The sequence below is a fragment of the Apodemus sylvaticus genome, chromosome 1 (genome assembly GCF_947179515.1).
Source record: "Apodemus sylvaticus chromosome 1, mApoSyl1.1, whole genome shotgun sequence".
NCBI lineage: Eukaryota > Metazoa > Chordata > Mammalia > Rodentia > Muridae > Apodemus > Apodemus sylvaticus.
Window position 1 is genome coordinate 172,604,148 of NC_067472.1, and position 21,540 is coordinate 172,625,687.

At 39.3% G+C, this 21,540-nt stretch overlaps 2 pseudogenes; one reads left to right on the forward strand and one right to left on the reverse strand.

Moving 5' to 3' along the window:
* Positions 1–3,630: 3,630 nt before the first annotated feature.
* Positions 3,631–12,464, forward strand: LOC127693898 (zinc finger and SCAN domain containing protein 4C-like; annotated as a pseudogene).
* A 4,498-nt stretch (positions 12,465–16,962) lies between these two features.
* On the reverse strand, positions 16,963–21,042 carry LOC127693962 (alpha-actinin-4-like; annotated as a pseudogene).
* Between the last annotated feature and the right edge of the window lie 498 nt (positions 21,043–21,540).

A 21,540-nucleotide genomic window follows, 5' to 3' on the forward strand; every position in this document is an offset into this window, starting at 1 on the left:
AGAGAGACAGAGCAAGAGACAGAGAGAGGGGGAGAGAGGGAGAGAGGGGGAGAGAGAGAGAGAGAGAGAGAGAGAGAGAGAGAGAGAGAGAGAGAGAGAGAGAGAGAGAGAGAGAGAGGGAGAGAGAGAGAGAGAGAATGGTAAAAGTAAACAGAAAAGGATGTTGGAATGTGAAAAAGTGCAGATACTTTGGAAACATATGGGTCCTTCTTGCCTTACATATGAAGTATTTCATGGCTCAAGTGACTCTGTTCATCCTAAAAGCTACTGGGATCAAGAATAATACCTTGAAGATTCTCAGTCCCATGAGGACAGTTATATCACCTGCTCTTCTGTACTTCCTTAAGGCTTAGGTTTCAACAGATATGCTGGCAAGTAAGTGCAAGGAGGCAAAGAAGAGTGAATTTTTCCTTCTTCCAACGTCCTTTTGCACGCCTCCAGCTGAAGGTTAAAAGTGTGTTTTACCATGCCTTTATCTGATAATTGCTTTGTCTCAGTATGATCTTGAACTCAGGTCTCTTTGCCTCTGTCTCCTTAGATTAAAGATGTGTACAACCCTGGCTGGGCCTAAGCTTTTCAAGGCTATTATATCTCAAGATCTCCATGTCAAGATCGATCTGGGTCAGAAGCTTGTGTCTTCCAGCCTCAAGATCTGGATCACAAGTGTGTCTGCCATTTCTGAACTGTAGTTCATTCCAGATGAAGCCAAGTAAACAACCCGGAATAGCCATCACACTTGTATATTCAAACAACTGTCTTATAGCTTAGTCTGCTCACAACCTCACTAATTTTGTCAGAATGATATTTCACTACAATCCCATTGCTTCCAATTCCTCTGTGCTAAGGTTCCACAGCTGCATCACTACTTTAAGCATCGTCTTTTTTTTGTCTGTCTTTAGCTTTGTTTCATTTTGTTTTCTGAGACACTGTATTCCTATATGATCCTGTCTATAAATAAGCTCATATGTCGAGCAAGTTGAACTTAAACTCAAACACATTTATGGCTAACACCTGATTACTATAAATAAAGATGTTATCCATTATGAATGACTTTCTCCAAGCTGTGAATGATCTTTGTTTCCCTTTGTTCAAACTGCATTTATTAACAGATTGTGACTATGCAATGGTCATTCATTCTTTAAGAACTATATGTAGTTTACTCCAACTTCCAATCTCCACCCCTCCATTCAGACTCATCTCCTCATCCTTTGTAAATGTTTATTTTTTCCCACTAGAGTCATGTGACCCACCCTTGAGTTCTTTTCTTTCATAGCTTCTCTTGGTCTGTGAAATGTAAAAATGTTGTCCTTTATTTTAAGGCTAATTTCCATGCATATGTGAGTAAATATTATGTTTGTGTTTCTAGGACTAACTTGCCTCATACACGCTGATCTTTTTTAGCTTCATCCATTTCCCTGAAATTTTTATGAACATTTTTTCTTTGCTGTTCAGTGTTCAAAAATTTTTCAACATTTATGTCAGATGTTTAATACTATATTTTGTAAATAGTCCACATTTTCTATTCTCATTCTTCAGTTCAGGGATACATAATCATTTTCCAGTGTGTGACTATTATGAATAAAGCTGTTAAGAACATAGTTGATTGAGCAAGAGTTCTTGTGTTACAGTGAAACATCCTTTGTGTCTATACTTTGGACTAGTATAGCTGTGTCACGAGGCAAATTGAATCCTAATTTTCTGTAGAACCACCATATTGATTTCCATTTTCATTGTACAGATTTATACTCACACCAGCAATGGGGAACTATTCCCTTGATCCATATCCTCAGCAGCATGAATGGATACTCATCATATTGATCTTAGTCATTCTTCAACTTTTAAGATAGAATTCCAGAGTCATTTTGAGTTGCTTTTTTCTAATGGCTAAGAATATGGTACATTCCTTTCAGTTCTTAACAGCTATTTAATAGTCTTCTGTTGAAAATTCTCCCTAGATATGTATTACATGTTATTACATGTAATACATATTAAATTAGACTTTTTGGTGTGTTGGTTATCTACTTTCTTGAGTTATTTATATATTTTAGATATCAGTCTTCTGCCAGATGTGTGCTTAGTGAATATCTTTCCCATTCTGTTGGCTTTGACTTTGTCCTTTTGATGCTGCTCTTTACCTTAGTGAAGCCTGAATTTCTGCCCAATGTGAAAATTTTCCTTCACCTGTATCATTCAGGGTTGTCACTCTGAGGGGTTGTAGTGCTGAAGCAGTGCACTTCTAGATGCTGCCTACATAACATGCAAAGCCATGAGTAAACCAGATTAGTCTTTTCTTCTTCAGTCACCTGATCAGAGGGAACACCCCATGAGTCTATAGGTGCATGCTTGCCAGCAGATGGCATTGTAACTGGTATAGAAACCATAGGCATTCGAGTAAGTACTTCATGTAAGTTGCTTGTTCCTTCAGGACCTGCTTTGCTCTGGCATAATCACATATATACCACTTCCATTTGATAATATACTGCTGCTGAGTACCTCCCACTTTATGACTTGGAGGGTCTGAGAGCCCCCACTCATGATGGGTAGTTCAAGTCACATAGTAACTTGGTGTCATATTTTCAAACATTCAGTATCCATGAAGGCCTAATAGCAGGACAAGATCTGTTTTTCAAACTTTTCTCCAAAATCTCAAAGGTCTCTTCTGTGATTTACCTACAGTGGCCTGCCAGAGGCTCTGAACAGCATCTCTATCTGCCTTTCACCTCAAGTAATATCAGGTCTGCTGGATCACATGATCCAAGTGGTAGAGAAGCCTGCACAGCTGCCTGGACCTGTTGAAGAAACTGCTCCTGCTCCAGGACCCACACAAAGCTAGCAGCTTTCTGAGTCTTTTGGCAAATAGAGCCCAATAACACACCCAAGCGAGGAATGTGCTGTCTCAAAGCCGAATAGACACAATAAATATTGTGCTTATTTCCAGGTGGTGGGTGGGCCAAGGTGGAATAACGTATTTTTCACATTATAAGGAATATCTCTACATGCCCCACATGACTGGACTCCTAAGAATTTAACTGAGGTAGAGGGTCGTTGAATTTTCATTGGATTTATTTCTCATCTTCTGATACCAATATATGTTACCAATGAGTCTAAAGTGGTTGCTACATCCTGCTCACGTGGTCCAATCTGCATAATGTCATCTATATAGTGCACCAATGTGATATTTTGTGGAAGAGACAAATGATCAAGATCCCTTCTTACTAAGTTATAACACAGGGCAGAAGAGTTAATATATCCTAAAGGCAAAATTGTAAAGGTAAAATTGCATACTGCTGGCCTTGGTGACTGAAAGCAAAATGATATTGGTGGTCTTTATGGTCAGGTACTGAGAAAAAGGCATTTTTGAGATCAATAGCTTTATAACAGGTACCATGATTTGTGTTCATTTGCTCAAGTAATGAAACTGCATCTGGTACAGCAGCTGCCATCAGAGTTACTACCTGATTTAGTTTTCTATAGTCAACTGTCGTTCTCCATGATCCATCTGTCTTTTTTTTTTTCTTTTTTGAGACAGGGTTTCTCTGTGGAGATCTGGCTGTAGACCAGGCTGGTCTTGAACTCTGAAATCTGCCTGCCTCTGCCTCCCAAGTGCTGGGATTATAGGCATGTGCCACCATGTCCGGCTTCCCATCTGTCTTTTGCACTGGGCACGTAAGAGAGTTAAAGGGAGATATGGTGGGAACTACCACCCCTGCACCTTTCAAGTATCTGGTGGTGGTAGAAATTTCTGCAATTCATTCAAGAATACCATACTCTTTTTATTCATTCTGTTCTTTTGCAGAGGCAACTCTAATGGCTTCCATTTAGCCTTTTCAACCATAATAGCCATCATTTCACAGGTCATGGAAGCTGTGTGAGAATTCTGCCAATTTCTGAGTGCATCTATCCCAATTTTACATTCTGGAACTGGGGAAATGAACACAGGATGTTCTCAGGAACCTATTGCACCTACATGAGAGTTGGACATTATTCAAATTCCATTAATCACCTGTGCTCCATAAGCCCCTACTCAAATTGGAGGGCCACAATGTTTCTTGGGATCTCCTGGTATCAGTGTTAATTCAGAATCAGCATCCAATAGACCCCGGAAAGTTTGAAATTTTCCTTTGCCCCAGTGTACATTTATCCATGTAAAAGGCTGTAGGTCCCTCTGGGGAAATATTGGAGAAAGTTTAACAGTGAAACTTTTATGTATCTTATCAAGATCCTTCCTCAGGGGAACTTTGCGACCCCTTCATTCAAGTGGTTCTGAATCTTCCGACTGGCTCAAGTCTGGAAATTGATTCACTGGCTGAGAATGCCTGTTGCCAGGATACAATGTAGCCTTTTTTTCATTTGAGAAGTTTTCTGCTTATACAGATCAAACAGACACGGAGTAGGCTTGTTATGTATTTCATTCCTGGAAATTCCGTGATTGATTAGCAAGTACCAAAGTTTCTAAGGAGACATGCCAGTGTAAATTTCACCTCTCTTGTGCTGACCATTATGGAGTATGTCATTGTAAGCATTGTTTTGTCTGTGTTGTCCATTATGATAACTGCTATCACCTTGTCTCTGGTAATTTAATGCTGCCGCCTGGCCCTTGTTACCTCTGGGCTCAATTAAAGCCATCGAATTTGATTCATCTAATTGAGCAGCAGCATCTCCAACCCTAAAGTCTGGCAGAAGGAAAATGGCAAAGACAAACGTTTCACATGTGCTGGAACTCCTCTCACCAGTTTGCTTCTCATGAGATTGTTGAAGGGCATATCTTCTGAGCCTTACCATTGTAGAGGATTAGGTTATACACAATGTATCCACTCTAGCATTGTAATTTCCCTATGCCTTAAAATCCCCTCCTCAACATTAAGCCAAGGTATATTAGGCATCTCCAACTCTTTTTTAGCAGGGATCTTTTGATAAACAATTCAGGGAAGCATTCAAACAAACTTTTGACCCTTTTTAGTAACTGTGTGTGCTTCCATATTAAGCCTAAAATTTCCAATCAGAGGGCTCATGTCAATAAACTTAGACTGCTCTCATTTTATATTCCTTCTACCATTATTCCACACCCTTAAAATCCATTCCCATGCTTATTTCTCAGACTTCTGCTTGAATGAATTAGCAAACTCATTAAGCTCCTTAGTAGTGTAGTGTATTTCCTCATGGACTACACTTTCTACCTCCCCTGTAGGGGTCTGTTTTGCCTTGAGTCTTGTTATAGCTCTAGAATAAACTATTGCTGGGCCTTGAAAAACATCAGTATTGTCTTGTGTGGCATTTGTTTTGGGTGAAACTCATTGATTTATCAGACTCTAAGGAATTCATTTCCTCTTGTAAGAATAAGACATTATTTTAAGGGATGGGGCTGAGGATACTACTTCCTCAGGTGGAGCAACTGCTTGAAAATCTGAAAAGTCAAAATTCTCAACTTCAACAGGCTCATGCCACACATCACCACCCCATGTTTAGGATCCAATTATTGGCCAATTCATATTTTTACATTAACTGATGCTACCCTCTGAGACTGAGGCTTAAATTTGCACTGTAAATCAGTCAACCTTATAATGGGGTCTTCAGTTTGATTTTCTACAACTTGAGCCCTATCGTTGCTGAAGAGAAGATTCTCTTCAAAGACAAAGTTATCAACTTTTAGATGGGTTACTTGCATCTGAAGCTTTTAAATTATAACATAGAACTCCTTCTTTTTCTATATTGTTTTTTTTTTTTCTGGAGATGCTAAGAGCAACCAGCCAGCAAAATCATTTTCTGATATTTTTTATAACTTGTAGAAAGTTTTATACACCAATTGACCTAATTCATTAAGATAATCAAAGGCATTAGCTTGTTTAAGCTTTAAATATAGTTTCAAACATTACAAGTTCTCAATATTCTCCGAGCTCTAAGGAGCCAGCAAATCTGGAGAGGTTTCAATAGTTGAAGGTGCTGATGAATTATCAAACCAACTCCAGATCTTTTTTAAGAAGAATGGAACTTAATCTTCATTTATAGGACATGATAAGGTCTGAAATTCCACATAGGAATAAACTCAGAGGACAACTTCATAGAGTATGCACAGTTTATAACTGTTCAAGAATTGTTTCACTGTAAAAAGTGGTACAATAACAAACCACATTTAAAATTAGTTCTTTTGCCAGGCAGTGGTAGCACTTGCCTTTAATCCCAGAACTTGGCAGGCAGAAGAAGGCAGATTTCTGAGTTCACCGCCAGCCTGGACTACAGAGTGAGTTCCAGGACAGCCAGGGCTACACAGAGAAACCTTGTCTTGAAAAACCTTTAAAAAAAACTTCTTTTTAGAGACATATTAGGACAGATTTATGAGAACACAGAATACAGCACATAACTAACAACTGTGTGCCTTGTCTGTACATTAGAATTTAAAGGTCACAAGAGCTCCATCCTGAATTTGGAAGGTGAAGCCTCAGATTTTTAATTTTTATTAGATATTTGCTTTTTTACTTTTCAAATGTTAACACCTTTCTATGTTACCCCACAGATTACCCTGAACTCATCCCCTTCCTTCTCCCCACCTCCCTCGAATTTCCTGACTTGCATTCCCTTATTCTGGGGGGAAATCAAGCCTTTACAGGAACAATGGCCTCTCCTCTCAGAAATGGTCATCTTCTACTACATATGTAGCTGGAGCCATGGGTCCCTCTGTGTATATCTTTTTGTTGGTGGTTTAATACCTGGGATCTATGGGGGTACAAGTAGATACATGTTATTGTTACTCTGAATTTCCTGACTTGCCTTCCCTTATTCTGGGGAATCAAGCCTTTACAGAAACAATGGCCTCTTCTCTCAAAAATGGTCATCTTCTACTACATATGTAGCTGGAGCCATGGGTCCCTCTGTGTATATTCTTTTGTTGGTGGTTTAATACCTGGGATCTCTGGGGGTACAAGTAGATACATATTATTGTTACTCCTGCGGGTCAGCAAACCTCTTCAGCTCCTTGGGTCCTCTCTCTAACTGCTCCATTGGGGGAAATTCTTATGCTATTGGTTGTCTGTGAGCCATGGGTGTTTTGACCCATTTACCAATAAGGAACAAAATATCCACACTTTGATCTTCCATCATCGTGAGCTTCATGTGATCCCTGAATTGTATCTTGGCTATTCTGAGCTCTTAAGCTAATATCCACTTATCAGTGAATGCATACTATGTGTGTCCTTTTTTTGAGTTGGTTACCTCATTCAGGATGATAGTTTCTAGCTCCATCCATTTGCCTAAAAATTTCATGAATTCAGCCAGGCAATGGTGGTACACTACTTTAATCCCAGAACTTTGGAGGCAGAGGCAGGTGGATTTCTGAGTTCAAATCCAGCCTGTTCTACAGAGAAAAAATGAAAAGAAAAAGAAAAAAAGAAAAGTTCATGGATTCATTGTTTTTAATAGCTGAGTAGTATTCCATTGTATAAACGTACCACATTTTCTCTACCCGTTCCTATGTTGAGGGACATCTAGGTTCTTGCCAGCTTCTGGCTAATATAAGTAAGGCTTCTATGAGCATAGTGGAGCATGTGTTCTTATTACAAGTTGGAGCATCTTTTGGATATATGCCCAGGAGTGGTATAACTTGGTCCTCAGTTAGTGCTATGACCAGTTTTCTGATGATCTGACAAACTGATTTGCAGAGTGGTTTTACCAGCTTGCAAACCCACCAGCTATGAAAGAGTGTTACTCTTTCTCCACATTCTCTCCAGCATTTGCTGTCCCTTGAGTTTTTGATCTTGGCCATTCTGACTGGTATGAGGTAGAATCTCAAGGTTGTTTTGATATGCATTTCCCCATTGATTAAAGATGTTGAGCATTTCTTTAGGTGATAATCAGGCATCCAGTAGACCTCAGTTGAGAATTCTTTGTTTAGGTCTCTACCCTATTTTTAATAGGGTTATTTGGTTCTCTGGAGTCTAACTTCTAGAGTTCTTTGTATATATCAAGTGGCAGTCAACATGTAGAAGGATGCAAATTGATCCATTCTCATCTTCCTGTACAAAGCTCAAGTCCAAGTGGACCAAGGACCTCCACATAAAACCAGACACACTGAATCTAATAGAAGAGAAATTGGAGAAGAATCTGGGCACACAGGAAATTTTCCTGAATACAACACCAACAGTTTATGCTCTAAGATGAAGAATCAGCAAACGGGACCTCATAAATTGCAAAGCTTCTGTAAGGCAAAGGACAGTGTTAATAGATCACAATGGCAACCAACAGATTGGGCAAAACCCTTTATCAATCCTACAACTGATAGAGATCTAATATACAAAGTTTTAAAAGATAAATCCATATACTTCTCCTCCTCTAGTACCACTCCTGGTAGCAAATTCTCTTTTAGTCAGGATTCTCCAAAGTCACAGAACTTATAGGTAGTATCTATATAGTAGTTCTATATAGTAGAGGGTATCCATTGGTGATTTACAGTCTGTAGTCCAACTCCAAACAATGGTCAGCAGCAGATGTGAATGGAATTCCAATGATCTAGCAGTTGCTCGGTCCTACAAAGCAATCAGGAAAGGAAGAGGAGAGGGAATCTTCCTTCTTCAAATGTGTTTATGTAGGTCCCCAGCAGAAAGTGTGACCCAGATTAAAGGTGTGTACCCCCATGCCTGGATCAGGTACTTGCTAAATCCCAGATGACCTTGAACTCAGATATCTTAATCATTCTGGAATTCATAGCCACTATGTCTGAAGATCTCCATGTCAAGATCCAAGTCAGAAACTCATATCTCTCAGCCTCCAAATTAGGATCACAGGTGAGTCTTCCAATTCTGGATTATAGTCCATTACAGATGAAGTCAAGTTGGTAACAGGAATGGCCACTACAAAAAGTATGGTATCAATACACAGTCGAATATTGTCAGTCTGTGACGGAAAATAAATTATTCAAATTTACAGTAACCAGATGGACTTAAAAGGATTTGTGTGTATGTGTGTATCAATTTTTTTCAATTTTTTTCTACTTTGTCTTTTACTTATTCAGTTTACATCCAGCTCATTGCTCCCCCCAGTCAACCTCTTCCAAAATACTTCTTCTATCCCTTGTCCTCTTCTCCTCTGAGAAGGAAACCCTGAAGTCATGCTCTATCCTGGCTATCTACATCTCAGCAAGGCGAGGTACTTCCTGTCCCACTGAGTCTGGATAAGGCAACCCAGGAAGAAGAACATTTCCCAAATATAGGCAACATTTTTTGGATAGCCCCTGTAATAGTTGTTTAAAGCACACATGAAGAATAATCTACTCATTTGCTACATATGTGGATGGTGGCCTAGGTCTAGCTCCTTTATGTACTTTGTTTAGTGGTTCAGACTCTGAGAACCCAGACAGATTTGAGAAACATTCTGTCTCATACAAGGATGTAAATCACAAAGTTCATACATATTAAAAGCAAGAAAACGTATGTATGGTCTATGAAACCAGAGAAGAGGTCAAAAACGTGGAAGAAACAGTTTTTAAGGAAGCAATGAGACATGATGTTATTTGATCATTGCTCCCCAATTTAATTTGTCAAAACAAAATCAACTGGCTATGACTGTTCATTTGAGGGAGAAATGTGCGCCTGGAGGACTGAGTGAAACTATTGCTGGTAGAGGAATTTAAAGAAGGAAGGAGACTTAATTGGAGAAAGTTGCCACGGAAAAGATGGAATATGAACTCGTGGAACAGAGAAACAACAAGTTACAAGGGACTTGATTGTTGGCGAATAAGTTAGAGTAGCTCTAAATCTGCCCTATGTGGGCTTGAGTTTGTAAATAAAATATCTAGATTGTGTTTGTTTTATACGGGCAAGGTAGATTGTGGATTATTTTCAACAACAGCAACAAAGATACTTTCCTATTGATACGGATTCCAGGACAACCTTACTACTTCTAGCATATTAATTTTGTTATTGGTAGTGTGGGTATTGGTGTTGGTATTGGTTGGGGTGGTCATGGTGCTTTATCTTTTTGTTGTTTTTGTTGTTGTTGTTTCTGATACCTTCTGTTTATGTAAGCCTGGCTATTCTTAACTCTATTTTAAATCCAGGATGATTCTGCACTAAAGGCAGTTGTTCCATTAATCTTCTAGTGTATGCACTCTCGAATTTCTTTTTGGAGGCACTCAAAGCTATGAGTACAGCAGAAAGGAGCCTATCAATTAGGTTTGATTGGCATAACTAAATATAGTTTATTTCCATGCCAGCTGACAGACTATAAAGAATTGACCAGGTAAAGACTTTAAGGATGTAGATGAGATAACTTGTGTGTGGGTGACAGTTTGTTCATGAAGGTACTTGCTCTGTATCCATGAGGATTGTGTTTGACTCTGCCCCACACACTTAAAAAAAACATTCACAGCACTAGTCTGTGATCCCTGGAACTGTGTGGTGAAAACTTGGGATCAACTTGACTAGATGGATTCCCAAATTGGCTACTACATATCAAATGATTCACTGTCTAGAGAACTGAGTTTTCAGAATGGTACATATCTGATATTGAAATACGGATGTTACTTATATACAAAACAATGCCATACCCAAAAGAATTTCTTTGATGTTTAATGGTGCTTCAGTCCAAATATCCAAATTTGGATAGACTTAATATAAATTTAATTATGTTGGATGTTTTCTCAAAGCTTTGCTTAACAGAAATTGCAAAGCACCTGAAAATTTTAAACCACACTGTGCACATATTCCTCCACATCAATTAAAAACTGCTTTCTATTATTTCATATATATTGTTTGGATTTTTATTGGTGTAGTGATTTGGTTCATTTCTTGGTATTGTGCTTGCTTGTATTTGTGATTTGCAATAAGCTTTATTATAATATCCAGTCATGTTTCCAAGAGCATGCCTTTTGCTTCTTTGAGACAAAACACTTTGAAAAGTTCAGGTAATGTTAGACCAATATGGAAACATCGATGGCCACTTTAAGAAAGGCTTCTCCTCCTTCAATGCATTGTTCAGTTAAAGAATCTTTGGTGGGCAGAGCTCACAGGAACATAACTTTGTGTTTCTCTAGAGATAGTGACTCAACATTTGAAAGGACAGTATCTATAGTAACTTTAAAAATCAGAATTTGTGAGAGCCAGGAAAAGATCATTAGACATAGTCATAGAAAACTGATCTAATTGGTACCCAGTTTTCCTGCGCTAGCAAGGTTTGGATAGGAGAATGCAATCCACAAACTCCTGGATAAGGGGAACCTGGCTTTGTTTACAGGTCCATGTCTCCATGCAAGGACAGGAAGCCCTCTCTTCTGAAAACATGCCATTAAAAGAAGTCATCAAGGTTTGAAAACAGCAGCAATCATCAACAAGGCCAACACCAAAGAATGCAAGGACGCCAGTTGTCAATACACAAGATATATTATTGAGTAAAGGTTAGTAGGTAAACTGGGCAGAAAAGGCACGTTCTGAGGGGATATGTTTTATTTTATTTTATTTTATTTTTGGTTACATTTTCATAGATTGTCTTCTCTACAAAGGATAAGAAAACAGTGAAAATGAATGTGATACTTCTTGGAAATATACTGAAGAAACCAGTGGTGATATCTGTACTGGAAATGAGAAGTACTCCCTTTGTGCTATCCAGAAAAAAAGAGGATCCTAAGCATGAAGTCCTCATATACGTATTGTCAATTCTCTCAGTGTACCAGAAGAGGAAGTCAATACAACTCCAGTCATCATGTAAAGTTCCTGAGTGCACCTACTACTGTAAATGTCTCCATGGAGTCACAACGAATGGATTTGTCCAGAACTGGCATCTCTGTAGACAGCAAAGATTGGAATAATACTTCCAGGAATGCTACTCAAGTAAATAGTGGTAATAACATTCCCAGGAACAAAATGGACTCCCTATTCATCAACCAGAGAATGTATCATCCTGAGCCTGAGGTGGGAGATGTTTCTCATGAATTTCCTCTGGATTCTATAAGAGCAAGTCAACGAATATCCACATGACTTCAAGAGTCACTTGGAGAATATTTTCCTGAAGAAGACCCTAGTGTCGTACCCGGGTTCATCTCCAGGCCAGAGCCTCCTATTTCAGAGACTGTCCTTTGACAGAATCATGAGGCAAACTCACCATGTAAAAGTCATCAAGAGAGATACTATGGAGATCCTGAACCATACAACTGTGAAGAATGTCCTACGAGGTTCAAATATCCCTGTCACCTTTCATCCCACCAGAGAACACCCCTGAGTAAGAGGGCATTGTCCTATGACACCTGTGGGAAAATATTCAAACGAGTCTCTTGCCTCCGAATTCATGATGTCATACACAAGCCAGAGAAGCCTTTCATATGCTGCACACACAAAAGGTCCTTCAGCCACAAGATGAACCTGAAGGCTCATGAGAGGATTCACACAGGAGAAAAGCCTTATGCCTGTTCTCTATGTAGCTGTAGCTTCTGCCAATCATCCACATACCACCGTCACATGAGGAATTACCACAATTCTAACTGAACTATGGAACATCCTCACCAGAGTTTGGTAGGGTTTCTATGTCAGTATGTCATCTGCAAACAGGAAAGAATGTAGCAACTACATTTTACTTACCCAATGAAGATATAACATGCAACTTATGGATTGACACATTTTATACATTTTATATATTTTTTTAGTTTGTGTGGTGTGTGTGTGTGTGTGTGTGTGTGTGTGCACGTGTGCGTGCGTATGTGTGTGCCAGTGAGAGAGAGAGAGAGAGAGAGAGAGAGAGAGAGAGAGAGAGAGAGAGAGAGAGAGAGGGAGAGATGAGATTTTGGATTCATAAACATTGCAGATTCATGGAAACTATAGGACATGGTTGATCATCTTTGTATTGTAATCAAGATCAGGTTATAGGCCTTGCTTATAACCAGCATTTCCCACTGGGCTACCTCAATGGTGCTCAAATAATATTAGTTGATACATTACATAAGATAACTGTTGTCTCTTTTTCAGATTGTAAACATATTTTCATCCAAGGATTGTGGAAATATGTACATTTTAAATAAATTTTATTGTCAAGTGAAAATGACATTCTACTATTTTTTTCACTTTTGGATTATTTTAGTTTATTCTGAGCATCAAATATTTCTTCCTAACACTTCCTCAGAACTACAAATGAATGGCAGAGAATTGTTTTAGTGAAGAAATAGGATTGTTTGTAAACCTTATAACCTGAGTTCTTTGTCTGGGCATCCTACATTCTGCAAACTAGGTTTTCTTTTTTTATTCTGATTATTGCACTTGGTAATTTTGCATATTTACACTAAAACGCTAGCACATGCATACATATTTTTATACCCAAATATGGAGCAGTGAAGGAAGTTGCAGCTGAACTTGACTATATGAGTCTTATCTCTGGAACTCACATAGAGGAAGGAGACAATACACCCCTGTGATGTGTTCTTTTAATGCAGCATGCACACCACAGTGCAAGTGTGCACATACTGTAATACATGCAATGCAAGCTTATCTGAGACTATCTTACAAATAAATGACACTGAGGCTATTGTTAGTTTATTTGACTTTGACAATCATTGAGGGTAATCCCTAATCTATAGTTTTGACTGTAGGGTTGGCTACTTCTCAGTTGTTGTAATCCAGTAATTTGCTGTTTCTCCTGACCCCATGCTTTTCATTCCTCTCCCCTTACTGATGCCTCCTCTCTCATTCTTCTTCCTTCTCCCTCTGATTTCTCTTCCTCGAACCAGATCACTCCAAACCAACCTACCTCTATTCCCTCTAGTAATAGGCTCTAGCCAATTTAATTTAACCAACAGTTTTAAATTAGGGAGCAAGTTTGCACAGCAAAAGTTTGTAAATATGAGAAGTCACTGGCAGGTTTGGCTTTTTGCATATAGAATTTGGTGTTACAATATATAACTGAAGTCTTGACTGAACACTTCTGCCATCATGTGCATTTTGCATTATGGAAACACTTTAAGGCAGTCTATTTTTTTCCTTCTGAGATTCCATATGAACCAATGTCACTAGGGATTATCATCCATTTCTGAAGTTGTTTTTGAAGCTAGTCTCTGGAGCCAGCATCAGATAGGAATTATCAGGCAGGGAGCTGGAAGAACAGGTCCTCCCAGCATCCTCAAGGCTGACCCCTGTCAGGGATGCTTTGCTAGTCCTCAGTTCAGCACTATACAAACCTTACATGCAATGCATAATTCTATAAACATATTTGTATGACATATGCCACATGCACAAATCAATTAATTATGATTTTACACTCTTCGTCAGAACAGATGAAAGACATTTACTTTCATTTAAAGTTAATCTGAATAATTTCAGTTTATAATATCAATTTTTATTTATACCATTTAAAGAATGACATTAAAAGTCTTGATTATAGTGTAGCCAACATAGTATTGCCTATGCAAAGAAATGTATTTTAATTTCTGAGCCACTCTGAGAGGTGTTTGCATGTTGCAGGATCAGTACCTATGTTACTTGCTTTGTCCTTGCAATCTTCCTCTTTTTGTTTGTAGCTAAGATCTTCAGGGGGTCTTCCCTGGTGGAGTATTATTTTTTAATAATTTGGAGGGAAGATATAGTTTTTCTTTTCTTGTTGGAGCAAATATAAAATCTTCTGCCCAATATAATAAATATCCTTTCTTCATTTAGAAATTAGCACTTCTCTAGGCTTCTCTAACTTAGTAGTCCATTCTAAAATCCAGTATATCTTTACCCTTTTGCTAACTGTATCAGTAATTTAAAAAAAAATTAAAATTACCAAAACACATTTTAAACTATCTTTTGAGCAACATACAGTAAACCAGTAATCAACATCAAAGTTAATGAAGAGAAACTTGAAGCAATCCCACTAAAATCAGATACTAGACAATGCTGCCCACTCTCTCCCTATCTATTCAAAATAGTACATGAAGTTCTACCTAGAGCAAGGAGACAACAAAAGAAGCTCAAATGATATAAATGGGAAAGGAAGAAATGAAAATATTACTATTTGCTTATGATATTATCATACACTTAAGTGACCCCAAACATTCCACCAGACAACTCCTACAGCTGAAAAACAACTTCAGCAAAGTATCTAGATTTAAAATTAACTCAAAGAAATCAGAAGCTTTCCTATACACAAAGGATAAATAGGTTGAGAAATAAATTAGGGAAACTAAACACCTCACAATTTTCACAAATAAAATTACATAACTTGCTGTGACTCTAACCAAGCAAGGAAAAGATCTGCATGACAAGAACTTCAAGTCTCTGAAGAAAGAAATTGACCTAAATCTTAGATGGAAGATGGAAAGATCTCTAATGCTAATGCATTGGCAGGATTAATTACAATAAAAATGGTTGTCTTGCTGAAAGCAATCTACAGATTAAATTCAATCCCCATCAAAATTCCAAATCAATTCTCTATAGAATTAGAAAGAGGAATTTGCTAATTCATTTAGAATAACAACAAGCACAGGACCATGAATACATCCCAACAATAAGAGAATTTCTACGGGCATTTCCATCCCTGAAATCAAGCTGTATTACCAAGCAATAGTGGTCAACACTGTATGGTATTGGTACAGAGAAAGTCAGGAAGATTGCTGGAATAGAAATGAAGACCAAGAAATGAACCCACACACCTATCATCTCTTGATATTTGACAAAGGAACTAAAACCACCCAGTGGAAACCAGACAGCACTTCGATGCTGGTTCAACTGAATGTTATTGTGTAGAAAAATGCAAATGTACCTATTTCTGTCTCCTTGTACAAAGCTCAAGTTCAGTTGAATCAAGGACCTCCACACAAAACCAGATACATTGAAACTTATGGGGAGGGAGTGGACAAGAACCTTGAACACATGGGCAGGGGAAAATTTCATGAACAGAACAGCAATGCCTTGTGCTCTAACATCAAGATTTGACAAATGGGACCTTGAAAATACATGAACTTCTAGGGGACTCACCATCCTGATTAATGGGTTTCAATAAATATAACATTAAAAATGTTAACTTTCTTTATTTTTTTTTCCTTTTGAAAAATATTTCATTTTATTCTCTCATCCCCAGAGGATGCTTTGTCCAGAAACTGATAAAATAAAAATCAATCAGAATGAATTCAAGGGGGCGGGTGGAGAGAAATTCATTAATGACTAGGCAGGCAGGCCAGCAACCCACATTCACCTCAGGGGTTCCCCTGAGACCCCTGCCAACCTCTACATGGGGAAAATCATTGAATCAGCTATGTCTTCATTATGAGAGTGAGAGAGATGGCAGAGATATGAAGCTATATGGACATATATTTATATAATAAATCTGTAAGTTAATAAAGTAAATGGCAATACTCTGAAATTACTAAATATTTTATATTTTTTAAAGCTTTTTAAAAATGGTTTTACTGTTTGCTTATTTCTGTTCCTTTCTTTGTGTGTTGTTGGTTTTGGTCATTAAAACATCTGACATTCAGAGGACATGAGAACCAAAGCCAGCTTGGCAGGGCTGATAGCCCCAGCATCCACTCCTGAGGCAGAGAAGGGTTATGGCAGGTCCTCTGTTCCTGGTGATCACACAGGGGCAGGGAGGTGGGAGGAGCCACTATAACCTGGTCCTTGGGAACTGTGTGCTTTCTGTTGGACATCTCAGGGCAGGCAGTTCCTGGACAAGTCACTTGGAAATTTGGCCTGGATGTCAAAGGCTTTGAAGGGGCATCATGAGTAGAAGTGACCTGGCTTTACAAAGATATGTTTGGGGCAAAGGGGTCTGTTGTTCCCTCCATATAAACTAAGAACCCACAACATGGAACATATATATAGCAGACCAGAAAACTGATGGTTAAGCCTCCCTCCCCTACAAGATTGAGAATGAGAGGCCTTCCTAACCCACCCCTGCCTGAATCCTGAGAAGAACCACAAAGAGCTCTTTGCATAGATACAGAGTCAGGGTGGGGGCAGGGCTCCTCAACACATCTGGGAGGCCAAGGGGGGTCTCTGTTCAGGGTGGCTGAGGGCATCACAGGTTGCTCTCCCCATAGAGGGCTGTGGAGAACTTATAGTCAAGGGTGCCAGGAGCAGCGTACAGCCCCTTGTAGGACACCATGCAGGCTAAGAAGTACTTGGCCTTGTGGGGAGGGGCAGCTGTGATGGAGTTCTTGTCCCCTGCCAGGAACTTGAAGGATGCAGTGACCTGATCAGCAGTTTCTGTGTCTGTGTTCCCCCTCGACATGAAGTCAGTGAATGCTTGGAAGGTCAGGAGGCCACTGTAGTTGGGGTCAACCACACTCATGATCTGGTTGTATTCAGCATCACCCTGCTGGTCATTTTCCACTTCATAAACCAGGCTGATGAGTTAGGCCTTGAATTCCTCAGGCCCCAGCACCCCACCATGGTCCTTGCAAAGTGGTTGAAAGAAGCTCAGACCTCCTGCATTTGCTCCTGGCTGATACCCTTGCCATTTCCTGTGAGGATTTGGTTTTACACTTCGTTGACGGTGCAGGAAGTCGTCCAGCTTCTGCTGCATCTTCTGGGTGGTGTTCTGAAGCTTGTAGTGCTCCAGCTATGGGATGGTGCACTGGATCCACTCCAGAAGATCACTTACCAGGCATTCGTAATTTTCCATCAGGTGCTCCTTTTCCTGTTTCACAGCCAGCACCTTGCAGATCCAGTTGGCAGCAGTCTCAGCTTTCTGCACTCCTGAAAACACATGGTAGAAGCTGGGCACATATGTCATTTTGGCCTTCTCTTTGGGTGGGCTGAGTTCACAATGTACTCAGCATCCAACATCTTGGGGATATCAAGGTATTTCTCACCCATTTCAAATGCCTTGTTTAGGTTGGTGACTTCAATCAGCTCAGGTCTGTGCCATTTGATGAGTGTGTTGAAGGCCAGACTATCCTTCCAGCTGATATGAAATTTCTTCACCTTGACAATTTTGTATGGGGTTGTCTTTCTCAAGCACCAGAGGAGAAGTCCTTCCTTAGCAGAGGTCTCTTCTTCAGAGATGTCTTGAATGGCAGATCTGAAGATGACGGTCCCAATCATTCCCAGGGTGATCTTTGCATTACCATTCAAAATCTCTTCTGCCCTTATGGACACAAGCTTGACTCCCTTCCTGGGGATGAAGTCTAGGGCTTTCTTTACATGGTTGATCTTGTTCACTCACATCTTCCCCCACTCTGGCTTAGGCAACCGCTCCCATGAAATTACCTACAGCAGAAGCATAAATTTGAGCCCATCCCTGAAGTCCTCATAGATGTTCTTGATCTAAGTGCCAGATTTCTGCAGATGGGAGTTCACATCCTTCACAAGGATGTGTAGGTCTTGTTCTGTTACTTCTACCAGGCCAGGTCCAACAAAAGTTCCTGGTCCCAGTTATCCTCCTGGCCATATAGTCGCCCATGCTTCTGCCACCACCTGCACCATTGTTGCTACTGCATGGGCAATACTAGTATGCCTGGTTGGCTCCATGGTAGTCCACCATCCTGCTGCGTTTTGCTATTCTTCCAGCTGGTTTGCTACCACCTCAGCTCCCACCCCTGTGTCTGAGGCTCCTAATCCACCACAGCTTCAGCTGCTTTGAGTCAGTCCAAGTCTGATGCCTGCATTTTTTTATGTCGATCCTCATCCCAAAAAGTCTTTACAATCATGGTTAGCATTCTTCTTGAAGTGTTTTTTATTCAGTTTGCAAATAATTTATTGAATATTTTTGGGTTTATGTTCATAAGGGAAATTGGTTTGTAATACTCGGTTTTTGTTGAATTTTTATGTGCATTGATTATGAGGGTTTTGGATAATATTCTTTCTGTTTCTGTTTTGTAAAATACTTTGAGAAGTAATGACAATAAGTCTTCTTTGAATGTTTGATTGTAGTCTTCACCAAAACCATCCAGTCCAGGATTTTTAAATTGAGAGTCTTGTAATGACTTCTATATCACAAGTTGTTATAGGTCTATTTAAATTATTTTACTGATCTTTGTTTAACTTTGGTAAGTAGAACTTAAGAAAAAATTACTCATTTCTTTTAGAATCTCCAATTGAGCACACGTTTTTAAAGTATATCCTTATGTTTCTCTGGATTTCCTCAATGTCTGGTTTTCTGACCCCCTTTGTTTCTGATATTCCTAGTCTGCATATTCTTTTCTTTTTAGTTAGTTTAGATTAGAGTTGCATATTGTGTTAGTTTTTCTCAAAGAATATACTGTGTGTTTCACTGTTGTTGTTGCTGCTGCTGCTGTTGCTGTTGCAGCAGCATTAGTAGCAGTAGCAGCAGTAGAAGCAGCAGTAGCAGCAGCAGCAGCAGCAGCATCAGTAGTAGTAGCATTTTTCTCTTTTTCACTTTGACCCTGAATTTGATAGTTGTTTGATATCAGTTTAAGGTCTTTAACTGTTTCACTTCAAATGATTTTTTTTTTTGGCTTTATTTAAAGGATCTGCTGGTGTCCTCCAATTATTTCTTTTTCTTTCCATGACTATCTGTAATGAATTTGTTGATTATCACCAATTGGTTTACTGTACTCTCCTGGATGTCTTTCACTTTTATTTAAGATTTAGCTATTTATTTCATGTGTGTGAGTACACTGTGTCTTCAAACAAATCAGAAGAGGGCATTAGATCCCATTACAGATGGTTGTGAGCCACCATGTGGCTACTGGACTTTGAACTTAGGACCTCTGGAAGAGCAGTCAGTGTCCTTAACTGTTGAGCTATCTCTTGAGCCCCTTGATTTCTTTAAGGGATTTATTCATTGCCTCTTTAAGGACATGTGTCTCCTTCATATATGCCACACCAACTCCAGTGTTGTCTGTGTAAAGTGACAATATGTCATTAAGGCAGATGGGAGAAAACTGCCCCTCGGGGCTAGGCTTCCTGGAAGTCCCTGGCAGTGTGCCCACATCTGGCCTTGAAATGGGCCTCGATGTTCTCCAAGGATACTGTGCTTCCTGTGTTATGTGTTCTGCACTGTGCCTTTCTTCTTCTTCTTCTTCTTCTTCTTCTTCTTCTTCTTCTTCTTCTTCTTCTTCTTCCCCTTCCCCTTCCCCCTTTCCTTCCCCTTCCCCTTCCCCTTCTCCTTCATTCCTTATACAGCATGATCCCAACGTACAAGATGGTTAATTGATAAAGGAAATTTTGATATTCCAGTGGAAGGAAAAGAGAATGTGGCGATTACGCCTACTACTTCCAGTCCTTTTCTCAATGAATTCATGTTGAATCTTAGTGAAAGAAGGTCTTGGAATGCTTTTCATCAGGCTCCATCTTTTTTACTTACCTTAGCAAAGGTAGTGCACAAAGAACAGAGACATTAGGGAATGTTATGAATAGTTTGTAGCAGGAAGAACACAGTAGGAGAAAGTATAGGACTGCTGAATAGCTATTGCTTTATACAGGTACTTATGATAAAGTAGGTAACAGATGGGTAAAAGCATTGAAAGGCAGAAGGTCCTATAGTATTCTTTAAATAATAGAGATGAATTAGTTTGAGCCATGCTACCTCGATGTTTGTTGTCCAGGGCAGTACAGAGTGTTCTTGTAATGAATATGTGCTCATTCTTAAAGCATTTTGACTTTTGGTGGCACAAGAAGGCTTATGACATACAAATTGGCCTGAAGGCCCAGGCTCTCCTATTGATTATTAACACAACTTTAAGTAACCACAAGTTAGACTCGAACATCATGTGTCTAAGGTTTATGACCTAAGTCTGCTTTTGATCATGGTTCATAGAGCAAGAGTTCCTGTGGGCTTCATGTCATGTCTATTTACTGTTTTAATTAAGATGGAAATATACCTTGTTTAGAAATTACTTGAATATTCCTGGAGAGGTGCCAACCCTAACCTGTTCCTCAGTATACTATAAAAATATCTTGCTAAAAAGTAAAGTTGCAGCAGATTCAAACCACTTCTGGTGTCTCTGTAATTACCTTGCCACACCCGTGCCCTCTTGAATACCAAAGACCCAATTCCCCCTAGGTTGTGACTCCCCCTGGCTGGGTCAGTCCATGGAAGGTGGTGCCTTTGAACAGAGACTCTTTGGACGAGTAATTTCTTTCTTTTCTTTTCTTTTTTAAGGTAATAGGTGGGCTCTTACCAGGAATCCATGGCTCTGCTGGTAAAGGATTATGGGTGGAGTGCAAATAATCATGAGGTAATATGGGGAAATCTGAGTAAAAGCCAGAATGAATGGTCCTTTTTGTTTTTAAATGTATGATGGCCAGTATAGGTTTAAAGGTTTCAGAACATATGTTAAAGGACTCTTTTGTGTTCTTCAAATAGTGAGTACTTGGTTCCTGGAGGAAGATACTTTGTCATTACTTGACTGGAAAAGAGTGAGTAAAGAAATGAGGAAGTATGTGCAGAATCATGGAGATAGTGAACTTCCAATAATATAATGCATATCCATTATGGTTACAGATGAGAGAACTATTAATAGATTCCACTGATTTTGAAGGTTTAATTCATGAGACCTTGTCTGTGAAGAATGAAAAGGAGGCTAAGCCCATAAACGGGCCTGCTCTTAACTATGGTACAGACTCTGTGTGAGATTTGATAACACTTAATGATAAGGATGTCAATGATGACAAATATTGTGATGATTAG